Source organism: Pan paniscus, chromosome 12 (assembly GCF_029289425.2).
Source record: "Pan paniscus chromosome 12, NHGRI_mPanPan1-v2.0_pri, whole genome shotgun sequence".
Classification (NCBI taxonomy): Eukaryota; Metazoa; Chordata; class Mammalia; order Primates; family Hominidae; genus Pan; species Pan paniscus.
The window spans coordinates 64,103,510-64,120,378 of record NC_073261.2 but is presented as its reverse complement, the minus strand read 5'-3'; the positions used below and the strand labels follow the sequence as shown (position 1 = coordinate 64,120,378).

General features: G+C 44.1%; 1 non-coding gene across 1 annotated transcript; it reads left to right on the top strand.

The window, feature by feature from the left end:
* The first annotated feature begins 240 nt into the window (after nucleotides 1-240).
* LOC112439004 (small nucleolar RNA U13) lies at nucleotides 241-344 on the top strand. Its single transcript, XR_003027312.1, has one exon. It is a non-coding gene; the product is annotated as a small nucleolar RNA U13 (small nucleolar RNA).
* The last annotated feature ends 16,525 nt before the right edge of the window (nucleotides 345-16,869 follow it).

Genomic DNA, 16,869 nt, shown 5'->3' with positions numbered 1-16,869 from the left:
ATGGAACCTACTTGCTGGCACCTTGATCTTAGACTTCCAGCCTCCAGAACTATGAGAAGTAAATTCCTGTTTAAACACTCAGCCTATAGTATTTTGTTACGACAGCCCAAATTGACTAATTACAGTCTGGTGGCCTCCATTATCAAAGTCAGCAACAAAGTTAACATAGAGCTTTCTTAGGCCAGCTTTTCCACACAGAGGGCAATCTCCTAAAAGTAGTGTGAACACTGGGACAATGTGATCCTTCTGTAGTTCATAAGCATCATGCCTGGGTTTTCGCGTTCCCGTGTGAGCTGTGCCTCCCTCAAACCTTGTTATGGCATCGGCACATTATCCATCTGATGTGAAAAAGAAAAAAAAAGAGGAAGAAAATATAATTAAAAGGAGAATCAATGTGAGAGGGAAGGACATAAGCATAATACTGTAAAACCAATGGAAGGCTTGATGAAACTTAAAACTAGGAAGTTCTATTTTAAGAAATTGCAACATGCAGCTTAACTGTTTCTGGATTTCTTTGCCGGCTGAAAAGTGGGGATGATGAATTGACACCCACTGCAGGGGCATTTTGCTGCCTCAGCAAGTTTCATGCAGCTGCTTCAGTACTGACTACTGCGGTAGCTGCTGACAGCATCTCCCGAGGGTCCCCAGCTAAGAGCCCTTACACTACATGAGTGGACTAGGACACAAATTACCTGTGCCAAAAAGGTTTGCCTTGCCTTTGGGAAAACCTCATCTTCCCTAGAGGGAAATTCTTTTTTTTTTTTTTTTCTGAGACAGAGCCTCAATCTGTCACCCAGGCTGGAGTGCAGTGGTGCGATCTTGGCTTACTGCAACCTCCACCTCCTGGGTTCAAGGAATTCCCATGCCTCAGCCTCCCGAGTAGCTGGGATTACAGGTGCATGCCACCACGCCCAGCTAATTTTTGTATTTTTAGTAGAGAGGGGGTTTCACCATGTTGGCCAGGCTGGTCTCAAACTCCTGACCTCAGGTGATCCGCTTGCCTTGGCCTTCCAAAGTGCTGGGGTTATAGGTGCGAGCCACAGTGTCTCGCCGTGGGAAATTCTTAATCCAGGTCTTTTTGGGGCTCTGAGAGAGAGTATAAATATGGTGAATTAAAGGCAGTTTCCCAGGGAGCTACGTGACACTAAAAAAAAAAAAAATTCTTCTCTTCCTCCATTTTGCCGTATGTTTGTATTGTTCTTTCACGTGTAGTGGGAGAACATTTTGCTTCTTACTAAGAGAAATGTCTTACGTTGAGGGGAAATGGTTCTTAGCTTAGAAAATTACCTTGCTGGCCCCTAGGGTTGCTGACAGTGAGACTCAGCTTCAGGGCAGATTGGGCGGCACAAAGAGGGTATTTGGATGTGAGACCTTTGGGAGATAATTTTGAATTGTCCTGCCCAGTAAGGTAGGATGAATATTGAATTCCTGGAGATAGTTCTGGAAAGAGGGTCAGGGAAGAGAAGGGAGGGACTGTGGAAAGGTTTGCAGGGGTGTCCAATCTTTTGGCTTCTCTGGGCCACATTAGAAGAAGAATTGCCTTGGGCCACATATAAAATACACTAACACTAATGATGCTGATGAACTTAAACAGAAACTAAAAAAAAAAACCCACATAGTGTTTTAAGAAATTTTATGAACATTTTCACTGCTGTTCGGTTCTTGAAGGAAAAAAAAAAAAAGTTTACGAATTTGTGTTGGGCCACATTCAAAGCCATCCTGGGCCACGGGTTTGACAAGCTTGGTTTAGAGGAAGGAAAGTGGAGGGGCTGACTTACTGTGCAGGTAGCCCAGTGTGAGGCCTGAGAAGGGAGAGCCAGCAAAACATGCAAAATGGCAGGGATGCTTCTGGATTCTAGCAGTCAATGTGAAAATGGTGGCTGTGCAGTGTTGGGAGGAACGTCTCTCCAAAGCTGTATGGAGATCTGCTGCACACAGCTGCTTTGGGCAAGTTATGGCTCCAAGAAATCAAGAGGGATCTAGGGTCCAGTGGTAGGACCAAGAGAAGGGAACAGCCACAGTGCAAGGCACAGGAATTCAGTGGGAATAGGAAATGGGAATGGGAGCTGGCCACCAGAACAAAACCCCAGGAATGCATAGCTTGAGCTATTTAGATGCAAAGGTTAACAGAAAGGGCAACTTGCTGAGGCTGAGGATTTCCCAGCTGTTAATCTGAGTTAAGGAGTAAGGGTGCGGTTGTACTCTTGGGCACTGGAAGAGATCAAGTCCCATCCAAGTAGGGGATGGGGGTAGGGGGTTGGGGGGGCAGTAGGGGGATCCAGAAGAGGGAGGACATGCCCACAGCTATCCTCGACAGTCCTGCCCATCCTCTGGGGGAAAAGTCAAACCCCAGATTTCAAAATGGCTTCAAAGCAAATTCTGATCTGCTTCATGGTCTAACTTTAGAGATGTCTGAGGGTGTGAGTGGGCAGCTGGATGGATGAGATTTTTTTTATACTTTTAAAATTTCTTCTGTTTATTCCCATTCTTTCATATTTAGCAAAGTCATTTTGAAAGCCTGCTACAACTGTGTTAAGGATGTCAAATATAATTTTCAAATAGTGAAGAATATAACATAAGTGAGCCCTTGTCAAAGATGTGTTTAGCTCACTGATGAGGACACCAGCAAGATGGCAACACCAGTTCAAAGGTTATATGTAGTTGGTGAAAAGAAGAATGCAGAAAGACGGCAGAGTCAGATACAAAAAAGGTCCTGACAGAGCAATAACTGTAACCTTCGGGCTTATCTTTTCTACCAGAGAGAAATCATTTACCTCTCCACCAGAAAAAAAAAAATAAAAAACTTTGCAAAATGTATTAGTATTTTATAGATTAAATCTAGCTTTTCAGAACCTAGCCTGATCAACTGTAAATAGTAAGTCAAGAGGCCAGGCACGGTGGCTCATGCCTGTAATCCCAACACTTTGGGAGGCCAAGGTGGGAGGATCACTTGAGCCCAGGGGTCCAAGGCTGCAGTGAGCTATGATTTTGCCACTGCACTTCAGCTTGGATAACAAAGCAAGACCTTGTCTCTATTTAAAAAAATAATAAGTAGGTCAAATGAAGTTATATCCCTTAGAAAATCAGATGAGTGTTACGAAGGTTGTTACACAATAGTCAGTCATGTGGCTTTGAAAGTGCATGCGGTAATCTTTGTGCTGAATTTCCAATTTTTGGATGATTTTTCTTAAGGGTAAGCAGGGGACTAGATTATTGTCCTCACTTAACTCACAGAGCTAAAGGGGAGCAACAGAGTCTTGGAGCCACCATGGTAGGGTAGACGTAATAAAGGGAAAGAGAGATGGTTGAAACTCAAGAAATAAAAAGAAGACTGCCTGCTCATCCCTCCCCTCCTGGGAGTCTTCTTTTACTTCTAAAACCAGATTTTTCTGCTACTGATCTAATAAAGGGACTGCTGGTCTCTTATATCCATCAATACCTTCTTGGGGACCCTTGGCTTCTTGGGGACCTTGGGGACTTCTTGGCTACCACTTGGGGACCCTTGAGTTTGCACTGGAGTCAAAACATTATAGGGAACCCAGGCACTGCCCTATCCACTAGGGGTGAGAGAGTTAAATGTTAAAATCTCTTTGGGACATTTTTGCAATATCTAGCAACATTATTTTTTTAATTGTGGTAAATTTATACATAACTTAAAATTTACCATTTTAACCATTTTAAGCATATGGTTCAATAATATTATGCACATTGATATTGTTGTGCTATTATTACCATCATCCATCTCTAGAACTTTTTCATCTTCCCAATTTCTTCCCCCACAACCATTGGCAGTCACTATTCTACTTTTCGTCTGTATGAATTTAACTATTCTACTCATGTAAATGGAAATGTACAATATTTGTCCTTTTGTATCTGGCTTATTTCACTTGGTATAATATCTTCAGTCTGTCCATGTTGTTGCATGTGTCTGAATTTCATTTCTTTTTAAGGCTGAATATTCCCTTTTATGTATATACCACATTTTGTTTATCCATTTGATATGGTTTTGCTGTGTCCCCACCCAAATCTCATCTTGAATTGTAGCTCCCATAATCCCCACATGTCGTGGGAGGGACCCAGTAGAAGGTAATTGAATCACGGGGGTGGGTTTTCCCCATGCTGTCCTTGTGATAGTGAATAAGTCTCACAAGATCTGATGGTTTTATAAAGGGCAGTTCCCCTGCACATGTTCTCTTGCCTGCCACCATGTAAGACGTGCTTTTGCTCCTCCTTCACCTTCTGCCACGTTTGTGAGGCCTCCCCAGCCATGTGTGAGTCCATTAAACCTCTTTTTTGTTTTGTTTTGTTTTGTTTTGAGACAGAGTTTCACTCTTGTTGCCCAGGCTGGAGTGCAATGGCTCGATCTCAGCTCATCACAACTTTTGCCTCCCAAGTTCAAGGGATTCTCCTGCCTCAGCCTCCCGAGTAGCTGGGATTACAGGCATGCACCACCACACCTGGCTAATTTTGTATTTTTAGTAGAGATAGGGTTTCTCCATGTTGGTCAGGCTGGTCTCCAACTCCCAACCTTAGGTGATCTGCCCACCTTGGCCTCCCAAAGGGCTGGGATTACAGGCGTGAGCCACTGTGCCCGGCCAAACCTATCTTTCTTTATAAATTACCCAGTCCAAGTTATTTCTTCATTGCAGGATGAAAATGAATGAATACACCACTCATCCACTGATGCCCATCAACATTTAAAATGAACATACTCTTTTGATCCAGCAAGTCTATTTCAAGGACTTTGTCCTATGCATATACTTGCATATATACACAAAGATGGTATTTGTAGAAGACCCTCTTGGTTGCTACCCAATAGACATTTCATCCTTTCTTCTTGCCAAGGACCTTGAGTTTCTTCAGGTATCAGGATGTTCTGTGATCAGGAGAAGCATGTTCTTCCATAGCTCCAGGGATTAATCTTAACTGGTATAAGCCAATAAGAGTAATTATTTCCCTCTTTAACAGTGATTGGTTTATGGATGGGTATGTTCTAGCTAATGATTTGTGAAGGGAAGTCTGCAGCAGGGCTTCTGGGAAAAGTTTTCCTCCCTGAGAAAAAGAGATGTGCAAGGAGAAATTGATTTCTTGTCTTTGAACAGAACTGAATCATGATGGGATGACTGGGACAGTAGATGCCATCTTACTTCCAAACCCAGGGCAAAAAATCAAACACTCTGAAGATGGCACGAGAAATATGGAAAACACTTGTCCCTTAATGACATTGTTGGACCACTAAATTAACTCATCCTGGGACCACCTAGCTGTAGATCTCTTGTTATGTAAGATAATAAATCCTTGTGGTTTACTTATAGTTGGGTGTTCTGTTATTTTCATTCTAAAACACTAATTGATACAGTGTTTATCACAGCATTGTTTGTAATAGTGAACACCCTAAATGTTAATCAATAGAGGACTCATTAAATAAATTATGTTACATCCATACAATAAAATACTATGCAGTTGTAAATAAAAAGAAGTGGATTTATATGCAGATATGGACTAAGATCTAAGACATAGTGAATAGGGGCCGGGCGCGGTGGCTCAGGCCTGTAATCCCTCTGCCTTGGGATGCCGAGGCAGGCGGATCACGAGGTCAGGAGATAGAGACCATCCCGGCTAACACGGTGAAACCCCGTGTCTTCTAAAAATACAAAAAATTAGCCGAGCGTGGTCACAAGCGCCTATAGTCCCAGCTACTCTGGAGGCTGAGGCAGGAGAATGGTGTGAACTCGGGAGGCGGAGCTTGCAGTGAGCCGAGATCGCGCCACCGCACTCCAGCCTGAGCGACAGAGCGAGACTCCGTCTCAAAAAAAAAAAAAAAAAGAAAAGAAATAGTGAATAGGAATAGCAAAGTACATAAACATTTCTAAGTAGGCTCCTGTGTGTGTGTTGAAAAATATACGCATATATACGTTTGTGTAAATACAGAAAATTTATGCAAGTGTATGCAACAAATTTTTAATAAGGTACCTCTGGGGAATGAGGCTGGGAGTACCAGGACGGAAGGGAGACTTAATTTTTATTTTATGCTTCTCTTTAAAGTTTGTATTTTTATACCAAGATCATGTATTACTCTTTCAATTTAAAAAGAAAGTTCAAAACCACTACCACCATAGCAAAAACATTAATATCAGTTCACAGTGTAAACTGCCAACTTCCAGGTGCTGTCTTTGGCAGTGAGCCAGCCACGGATCTGCTTAAAGCTGTTAGAGGCTTGGCTTCAGAAGGTAGAAGCAGGACTTTCAAAAGAGGCACATTGTAGGTGGAATCTGGTCCAAGAAAATTTATCCCCAAACATAGGGTTAATTGAGCCCCCTGTTTTGTCTTTTGTAACTACCCTAAGGCTGATATTCAGCTAGGATACATTGGCATGGGCATATCATTTATAACTGGGGTCCATTCTGACTGGGCTGGTCCCCTTTCAGAGTATTTTGTGCCCATGAGGGACCAGCTGTTAAATATCTTGAATATCATGTCTAACCTGTTCCACTCAGTATGCCTACCTCTTCTTGTGCCTTCAACCATCTGAATATGTCCTTAACTCTTGGTTAATAATCTTGTCTCCTGATAGTGAACATTTTTGGGGATGTATTTGGCCACAGGTAATATAATATCAACTAAAATAGCTTCAACAATTTACAGTTATTGGGCTGGGCATGGTGGCTCATGCCTGTAATCCCAGCACCTTGGGAGGCTGAGGCAGGAGGATTGCTTGAGTCCAGGAGTTCGAGTCCGGCCTGGGCAACAAAGTGAGACCTTGTCTCTATAAAAAATAAAAAAACTTAGCCATGCATGGTGGCATGTGCCTGTGGTCCCAGCTACTCAGGAGCCTGAGGCAGGAGGATCGCTTGAGCCTGGGAGGTTGAGGCTGCAGTGAGCTGTGATCACACCACAGCTTGGGCAACAGAGTGAGACCATGTCTCAAAACAAACAAACAAACAATACAGTTATTTTGTATAACAAGTCTGGTTAGTAGTGGGCAGTTTTGGGGTTAATTAGGTGGCTCAATAGTGTCGTTGGAGACCAGGAGCCTTCTCACTTTTCTTTCTGCCATCTTGGCATGTTGACAAATCTCCCTGGCGGTCATCAGATGGCTGCTGTAGCACTGAGTATTGTCTTCACATGACAGCACCTTAACAAGATGGTTAAGGAGGAGGATATAGTGGACCTTTTCCTCTTGTGATTCTTTCTCTTCCTTATTTTTAACGAATGAGTAAAATCTTCCCTAACAGCCATGAGTAGGTGTCCACTTGTGTGTGTGTGTGTGTGTGTGTGGTTTTTTTTTTTTTTTTTCTGAGACAGAGTCTCGCTCTGTGGCCCAGGCTGGAGTGCAGTGGTACGATCTTGGCTCACTGCAACCTCCACCTCCCAGGTTCGAGCAACTCTTCTGCCTCAGCCTCCTGAGTAGCTGGGACTACAGGTGCATGCCACCATGCCTGGCTAATTTTTTGTATTTTAATAGAGATGGGGTTTCACTGTGTTGCCCAGGCTGGTCTCAAACTCCTGAGCTCAGGCAATCTGCCTACCTCGGCCTCCCAAAGTGCTAGGATTACAGGTGTGAGCCACCGTGCCCGGCCCCACTTGTGTTTTACTAGCCAGAACTAAGTCATGTGACTACCCTTAGCCCAACCAATTACTGACAATGAGGATGAGCTTTGGACTAATTATGATTAATCTTTTTCAGTTGTGCATACTGACCCTGAATCAAATCAGGTTTCTGCCTACAAGAAGGAAGAAGAAATGGCAGCTAGGTAAGTAATCAGCTATGACTGGCGCTCATACCTCTTTAGTTTGTGTTCTCTTTAACTTGGAATTCCATCAATAGTCTGTTGCTTGGCTGGGCACGGTGGCTCACGCCTGTAATCCCAGCACTTTGGGAGGCCGAGGCAGGTGGATAGCTTGAGCCTGGGAGCTTGAGACCAGCCTGGCCAACATGGCGAAACCCTGTCTCTACAAAAATTAGCCAGGTGTGGTAGCTTGTGTCTGTAGTCCCAGCTACTCTGGAGGCAGAGATTGCAGCAATCAGAGATGGTGCCATTGCACTCCAGCCTATGTGACAGAGTGAGACCTTGTCTTTAAAAAAAAAAAAAAAAAAAAGAGTAGTCTGTTGCTTCTTTCTTTCCATTTTGAAATAATGTTCATGTGTTTCTTACTATAAAAGTAATTATGCTCATTGCTAATTAAAGGGAATATAGAATACACAGAGAAAATAAATCAACACGTATGTGTGTGTGTGTGTGTGTGTGTGTGAATGTGTGTATGTATTAGTCAGGGTTCACCAAAGAAACAGAAACTATATGATATATACGTTAATTAATTTATTTATTTTTGAGATAGAGTCTTGCTCTGTCACCCAGGCTGGAGTGCGGTGGCATGATCTCGGCTCACTGCAACCTCCGCCTCCCAGGTTCAAGCAATTCTCCTGCCTCAGCCTCCTGAGTAGCTGGGATCACAGGTGCTCACCACCATGCCCGGCTAATTTTTTATTTTTAGTAGAGACGGAGTTTCAACATGTTGGCCATGCTGGTCTTGAACTCCTGACCTTAAGTGATGTGCCCGTCTCGGCCTCTCAAAGTGCTGGGACTACAGGCGTGAGCCGCCACACCCGGCCTGAACCAATATGATGTATATGGATATATAGAAAGATATATATTGTGACGGATTGTTTTGCATGATTGTGGAGGCTGAGAAGTCCCATAATCTGCCATATGTAAGCTGTAGATTGTGACATTGTGGTAAAATAAGAAATACATATTTGTTCTCTGTCCCTGGTTCCTGGCACAGAGCCCCCAATCCCTTGGAATTCTTGGGTGATAGGAGGATCTTTTGTTCTAATGAGGTGACTCTTGGTAGGCTTCTGGATGGGAGTTGGTCACCAGAAAGACCAAGCCGTGATTAGAAGCTTGGAACTTTCAGCTTCAACCCCCATCCTCTGGGAAGGAGAGAAGGACTGGAGACTGAGTCGATAATCAATCATGCCTATGTGATAAAGCTGCTATAAAAATCCCTGAGCTGTGGGATTCAGAGAGCTTCCCGGTTGCTGAACACATGGAGGTACCAGAGGGTTGCGTGCTGACAAGGGCACAGAAGCTCCATGCCCCTTCCTGCATATCTCACCCCATGCATCTCTTCTCTTTGGTTGTTCTTCTGTATTCTTTTTAAGGTCCTTTATAATAAATGGGTAAACATAAATAGTTTCCCTGAGTTTTGTAAGCCACGCTAACAAATTAATTGAACCTGAGGAGGGATTCATGGAAACTCCCAATTTATGGCTGGTTGGTCAGATGTACAGTCACAACCTGGAGAACTTGTGACTGGCATCTGAAGTGGGGGCACTCTCCTGGGACTTCTTGTGGGACTGAGCCCTTAACCTGTGGTTTCTGATGCTAACTCCAGGTAGATAATGTCAGAATTGAGTTAAATTGTATATACCCAGTTGGCACCTGATGGAGAATTGGCTGATGACACACATTTTGGTGACTAGAGGTGAAGTATTGTATTGAGTGGTGAGTGTGTGAGAGTAGGAAAAGAGATTTGGTTTTTCCTGTCTCAGACACCAGGAGAGTTGGTGATGTAGTTCCAGTCCAAGCCCAAAGGCCTGAGAACCAGGGAAGTCAATGGTATAAGTCCCAGTTCTAATCCAAAGACCTAAGAACAGGGTAGAGGGTGGGGTGTGGCGGATGGCGTGTATCCTGGTCAGAGTCTGAAGGCCTAAGAAGTGGGAGGCTGATGGTTCAAGTCCCAGTCTAAGTCTGAAGGCCTAAGAACTGGAAGCACTGATGTCTGAGGGCCTGAGAAGATGGATATCCAAACTTTAGCTGAGAGAATGAATTTGCCCTTCCTCCACCTTTTCATTCTATTTGGGTTCTCAACAGATTGGATCATGCCCACCCACAATGGTGAGGGTATCTTCTTTACTCAGTCTGCTGATCCCGATGCTAATCTCTTCCAGAAACATCCTCACAGACACACCCAGAGAGAATGTTTTACCAGTTAGCTATACATTCCTAAGCCCAGTCAAACTGAGACATAAAATTAACCATCACAGAATGTATGTGTATGTGCATATATATATGTGTGTGTGTGTGTGTGTGTGTGTGTGTGTGTGTATGATGATCTAGTTTAATATCTCTGTGCGTGTCTGTGATCTAGTTTAATATCCTATCTATTTTCACTTAACATTTCATGATGAACTTGCTGTTTCCCCTCTTGGTCCCAGCCCCCTCTTCACACATGTCCAAAATAAGGAAAAGAAGCACAGAATACATCATAAGTCTAAGTGAAGTGATTAATTAGATCAAAGTCACATTTGATTTGGAAATGTCCTTGTTTCATCGCTCCTGACTGGTCTCCACATGGGCATGCCATCTTAACACTGTCCACTGAAAAGCACCCTTGTGAGTTCTGAGGACATTTTGACACCTGGGTGCAATGTGAGAATGAGGGAACATACTCCTCTCCAGGCTGTCTAGAGCTTGACATTGGGACTGACCACACCTTCTTGGAGAATCTTGGCCTCACCCTTGCAGGCCTGACATAGTTTAGTTGTGTCGTACCTAAATCTCAGCTTGAATGGTAACTCCTACAATCTCTATGTGTTGTAGGAGGGACCCAGTGGGAAGTAATTGAATCATGGGGGCGGTTCTTTCTCATGCTGTTCTCCTGATAGTGAATAAGTCTCATAAGATCTGATGGTTTTATAAAGAGGAGTTTTCCTGCACAGGTTCTCTCTCTTTGCCTGCCGCCATCTACGTAAGATGTGACTTGCTCCTCCTTGCCTTCTGCCATGATTGTGAGGCCTCCCCAGCCATGTGCAACTGTAAGTACATTAAACCTCTTTCTTTCATAAATTGCCCAGTCTTGAGTATATCTTTATTAGCAGCATGAAAATTCTGCTAATAAACACCTGTATCTCCAAACAAGCTGATAGCTTCAACTGTTATATAAAGTATACACATGCTCAGTGTTGGTGAGAGGGGTTAATCTCTGTCTTCATGAAACATTGCTCATTCCTTCAGTGTGTCCTTATGTTGGGTTATAGGGAGCTGTGCACAGAAGTCTCTCTTGGTAAGCTGGACCTTTGGGAGCCACAGATGGGAAGCCGTTTGCCCCTCGCATAAGTTCCCTGATTATTCGATGTGTCCCCAGTATACTGTCACTTCAGGAGGCCCTACTTTAGAAGAAATATGGTCTATCATGGTGCTGTGGATTATCTTTTTTTGTTGTTGTTTATTTGTATTTTGAGACTGAGTCTCACTCTGTTGTCCAGGCTGTAGTGCAGGGGTGCAATCTCGGCTCATTTAAACCTCTGCCTGCCAGGTTCAAGTGATTCTTCTGCCTCAGCCTCCAAAGTAGCTGGGATTACAGGCACCCACCACCATGCCTAGCTAATTTTTGTATTTTTAGTACAGATGGGGTTTCACCATGTTGGCCAGGCTGGTCTTGAACTTCTGACCTCAAGTGATCTGCCCACCTTGGCTTCCCAAAGTGCTGGGATTACAGGCTGTTTTTCCTAATGTATAGTTAATTTTGGTTACAGAGCTGGCAGAGACAAATGCCTATTGGCAATAGGATTTAGACCTATTATCTGAGGATGGTTCCTCAAAGCTCAAAGTGAAGGAAAAAAAGAGATAAAAGCAGATCTTTTTTTGCAATTCTGTTCCTTCAGGCCATGAAACTTAAATGTCATCTTTTAGGTAATGGAGAGCCGTGAAAGTCTTTAACCTCAACTCTATCAGGACCTCCTTGGCAACATGTGGCAGATTATATTTTCCAAAGATGGCCACAATGTCTCCCATCCCCCATGCTTTTCTGCAATGTGACCTTGTCATTCCCTCATCAAGAGGTGGATTGAATTCTCCCATTGAATCTGGCTGGCCTTAGTGATTCCCATGTGAGGTTACCAGATTTGGTAAATGAAAATGCAAGATGCCCAGCTGAATTTGAATTTCAGATGAACAACAAATGGCATTTGTTCTATATAAGTATGTCTCATTAATATAGTTTGGATGTTTGTCCCCACCCAAATCTCATGTTGAATTGTAATCTGCAATGCTGGAGGTGGGGCCTGGTGGGAGGTATTTGGGTCGTGGGGGCAGATCCCTCATTTCTTGGTGATGTCTTTGTGATAGTGAGTGAGTTCTTAAGAGATGTGGTCGTTTAAAAGTGTGTGGCACCTCCCTCCAACTTTCTCTTGCTCTTACTTTTACCATGTGAAGTGCCTGCTCCTGCTTCATCTTGTGCCATGAATGAAGGTTCCAGAGGCCTCCCCAGAAGCAGATGCCAGAACTATGTTTCCTGTAAAATCTCAGAACCCTGAGCCAATCAAACCATTTTTCCTTATAAGTGACCCAGCCTTAGGTATTTCTTTATAGTAATGCAAGAATGGCTTAATACAGACAATTGGTACTGGGAGTGGTGCATTGCTATAAAGATACCTGAAAATGTGAAAGCAGCTTTGGAGCTGGGTAACAGGCAGAGGTTGGAAGAATTTGGAGGGCTTAGAAAAAGACAGGAAGATAAGGATAAGTTTGGGACTTCTTAGAGACTGGTTAAATGGTTGTGACCAAAATGCTGATAGTGATATGGACAGAGAAATCCAGGCTGACAAGGTCTTAGATGGAAATGAGGAACTTATTGGGAATTGAAGCAAAGGTTGTGCCTGTTTTGCCTTAGCAAAGAGCTTGGCTGCATTCTGTTCATGCCCTAGGAATGTGTGGAAGTTTGAATTAAAGAGAGATGATTTAGGGTATCTGGCAGAGGAAATTTCTAAGGAGCAAAGCATTCAAGAGGTAGCCTGGTGGCTTCTAACAGCCTATGCTACACTCAAATGTAGGAGCAAGTAAATGACTTAAAGTTGGAATCTATATTTAAAAGGGAGACAGAGCATAGAGAAAATTTGCAGCCTGATCATGTGGCAGAGAAAGAAAATGCTTTTTCCGGAGGGGAATTCAAGCAGGAATTCTAGCACTTGCTAGAGAGATTTGCATGACTGAAAAAGAGCCAAGTGTTAATAGCCAAGACAATGGGAAAAAGGCCTTGAAGGCATTTCAGAGACCTTCAGGCAGCCCCTCCCATCACAGGCTCTGAGGCCTAGGAGGACTAAATGGTTCTGGGGGCCAGGCCCAGGGCCCTGCTGTTCTGTGCAGCCTTGGGACACTCCTCTCCACATCCTGGCTGCTCTAGCTCCAGCCTTGGCTCAAAGGGCCCCAGATACTTCTAATGCTGTCACTTTGGAGAATACAAGTCTCTGTAAGCCTTGGTGGCTTCCACATGGTGTTAAGCCTGCGGGTGCACAGAGTGCAAGAGTGAATGAGGCTTGGCACCCTCTACCTAGATTTCAGAGGATGTATAGAAAAGCCCAGGTGCCCAGTCAGAAGACTACTGCAGGGGCAGAGCCCCACAGAGAACATCTACTAGGGCAGCGTGGAGGGGAAATGTGGGGTTGGAGCCCCCACACAGTCTACACTGGGGCACTGCCTAGTGGAGTTGTGAGAAGGGTGCCAATACCCTCCAGATCCAAGAATGATAGATCCACCAGCAGCTTGCGCATTGTACCTGGAAAAGCTGCAGACTCTCAACAACCTGTTACAGCAGCTTCAGGGGCTGGACCCTGTAAAGCCACAGAGGTGGAGCTGCCCAAGGCCTTGAGAGCCCAGCCCTTGCACCAGTGTGCCTTGGATGTGGGATTTGGAGTCAAAGGAGATTATTTTGGAGCCTTAAGATTTAATGACTGCCCTGCTAGGTTTTGGACTTGCATGGGCCCTGTAGCCCCTTTCTTTTGGCTGATTTCTCCCTTTTGGAATGGGAGTATTTACACAATGCCTATGCCCCCATTGTATCTTGGAAGTAAATAACTTGTTTTTAATTTTACATGTTCACAGATGGAAGGGACTTGCCTTTTCTCAGATGAGAATTTGGACTTTGGACTTCTGAGTTAGTGCTAGAATGAGTTAAGACTTTGGGGAACTATTGGGAAAGCATGATTGTATTTTACAATGTGAGGACACAAGATTTGGGAGGGGCTGGGGTAGAATGATACATTTTGGATGTCTGTCCCTGCTCAAATCTCATGATGAATTGTAGTCTGCAGTGCTGGAGGTGGGGCCTGATGGGAGGTACTTGGGTCATGGGGATGGATCCCTCATGGCTTGGTTCTGTTTTCAAGATAGTGAGTGAGTTCTTGACACATCTGGTCATTTAAAAGTGTGTGGCACCTCACCTCCCACTCTCTCTTGCTCCTGCTTTTACCATGAAGTGTCTGCTCCTGCTTCATCTTCTACCATGAGTAAAAGCTTCCTGAGGCCTCCTCAGATGCTGAGCAGATGCTGGCACCATGTTTCCTATAAAGCTTGCAGAACCATAAGCCAGTTAAACCTCTTTTCTTTGTATTTCTTTGTAGGAATGCAAGTACAGCCTAATGCACCCATGCAATATTTGTATTTTATCTGGCAACTCTACTGGCATGTAACCAATAGAATGTGGCAGAAGGGATGCACATGACTCAAGGATAGATTACAAGAAGCCTTGAGCTTCCGCTTTGATCTGTTAGAACTCTCACTCTCCTGATGCTTCTCTTAGGACACTCTCTCTAGCAGCCATTGTATGAGAAGCCAAAACCAGTCAAAGATCTCAGCTGAGTCCAGCCTTCGAGTTATGCCAGCCCAGGCACCAGGCATCTGAGTGAGGAAGCCTCCAGAGCAGCCTTTCCAAAAGAACTTTTTACAGTGATGGAAATGTTTAATATCTGTACTGTCCAATATGGTAGACACTAGCCACAAGTGACTAGCAAGACTTAAAATGTGATCAGTGCCACCTAGTAACTAAATTTTAAATTGTATTTAATTTTAATTCACATTTAAATAGCCACATGTGACTAGTGGCTACTGTACTGGACAGTGCAGTTCTCGATGATTTCAGCACCCAGCCTTTGGAGTCACCCCTACCTGTTTGCATCTTCCTTGCTGAGGCCCCAGGCACTATGGTGCAGAGAAAAGACACCCAACAGTGCCCTGTTCAAATGCTCAACTCACAGAATCTGGGAGCATAATAAAATGATTGTTTTATGTTGCTAAGCTTGGGGTGGTTTATTCTGCAGCAATAGATAATCAGAACAAGGCAAAATGTGCTAAGAAGAGACTAAGTAGAAGAGTGTTCCAAAATTAAAGGCCCCAGGGCCAGGAAGTGAGTTAATGACGAGAACAGGCCTGGGGACTATAGCCAAGGCCCAGGTTGGTGGAAGATCTGAGATCTGGGCTCAACCTCTTACTATCAGGGAGATCTCAAGCTAGTTTTTTTTTGTTTGTTTGTTTGTTTTGTTTTTTGTGAGACGGAGTCATGCTCTGTCGCCCAGGCTGGAGTGCAGTGGCGTGATCTCGGCTCACTGCAAGCTCTGCCTCCTGGGTTCACGTCATTCTCCTGTCTCAGCCTCCCGAGTAGCTGGGACTGCAGGTGCCCGCCACCATGCCTGGCTAATTTTTTGTATTTTTAGTAGAGATGGGGTTTCACCATGTTAACCAGGATGGTCTTGATCTCTTGACCTCGTGATCTGCCTGCCTTGGCCTCCCAAAGTGCTGGGATTACAGGCGTGGGCCACCATGCCCAGCCTTCAAACTATTTTTAACCAGGCTCTACTTGTTACCAGCAGGGAGATCTCAAGCTACTTTTAACTTTAACTCTCAATTTCTTTCTTTCTTTTCTTTTCTTTTTTGTTTGAGACAGAGGAGTTTCACTCGTGTTGCCCAGATTGGAGTGCAATGGTGTGATCTTGGCTCAATGCAACCTCTGCCTCCTAGGCTCAAGCGATTCTCCTGCCTCAGCCTCCATAGTGGCTGGGACTACAGGAGCACACCACTATGACTGGCTAATTTTGTATTTTTAGTAGAGATGGGATTTCATCATGTTGGCCAGGCTGGTGTCGACCTCTTGACCTCAGGTGATCCGCCGCCTTGGCCTCCCAGAGTGCTGGGATTATAGACATGAGCCACCACGCCCGGCCTAATCCTTAATTTCTTAACCTACAAAAAGGGACTAAAATACCTACACAGGTTGGCTTAACATGTTGTTGGAAGATCAAGTGAGCCTGTGATAGGAGAACACATTGTTTGTTCATCACATCAGAATCTACCTCTCTTATACCTGCTCAGTCCTCTACCCTGCAATAGCTTTGAAAACCGGCCATCAAGGCTCTCATTTCACTTGCAAGAACTCTAGTCTTAGGAGCCAAATTCTTACTACACACACATTGATCTTGAATTGAGTTGCTCTGAAAAATTGTCAACTGCACCAGAAAAATCAACATTTTTGGGGCACAATTTAGATGAAAACTCACTGCTAAAAGAAATCTCATTGTTTTTCTGTGGATTCTGTATGCTCAGTTTCTATGACACCTTCAACTCTGTGTACTTGGCTAAAGCCGGTTTCCAATAACAGTCATCCGGTGGTCTTGGGAGGCAAAGCCCACTTGTCTGGATGGACTTGCTTCAGGGACTGGGCATCTGTGTTTGGGGTCTCAATGCCCTCTTAGATGTTGGGAGCATCAAGGGAATTGTTTCTTGAAACTGAATTCTGGCTGAGAAGGAGGAGTGAGCTCATGCGTAATATCTAGGGAAAAACATGTGAAATGTGTATAGTCAATACACACTAGACATTAGGAAGAATGATTTCAAAAAAGGTCAGGAGAAAGATAAATAGCCAAAGGCATGATCCCATGTTTGAACGGAAAGAGCGGGGACTTTAGAATGAGGCAGCCTTGGGTTTGAACTCTGGTTCTGCCACTTATAGCTTCAAAGATCTCTGAGACAGTTTTCTTATCTGTACAAGGGGTATCATACCTACCTCATAGGGTATTGTGATGAGTAAATTAGG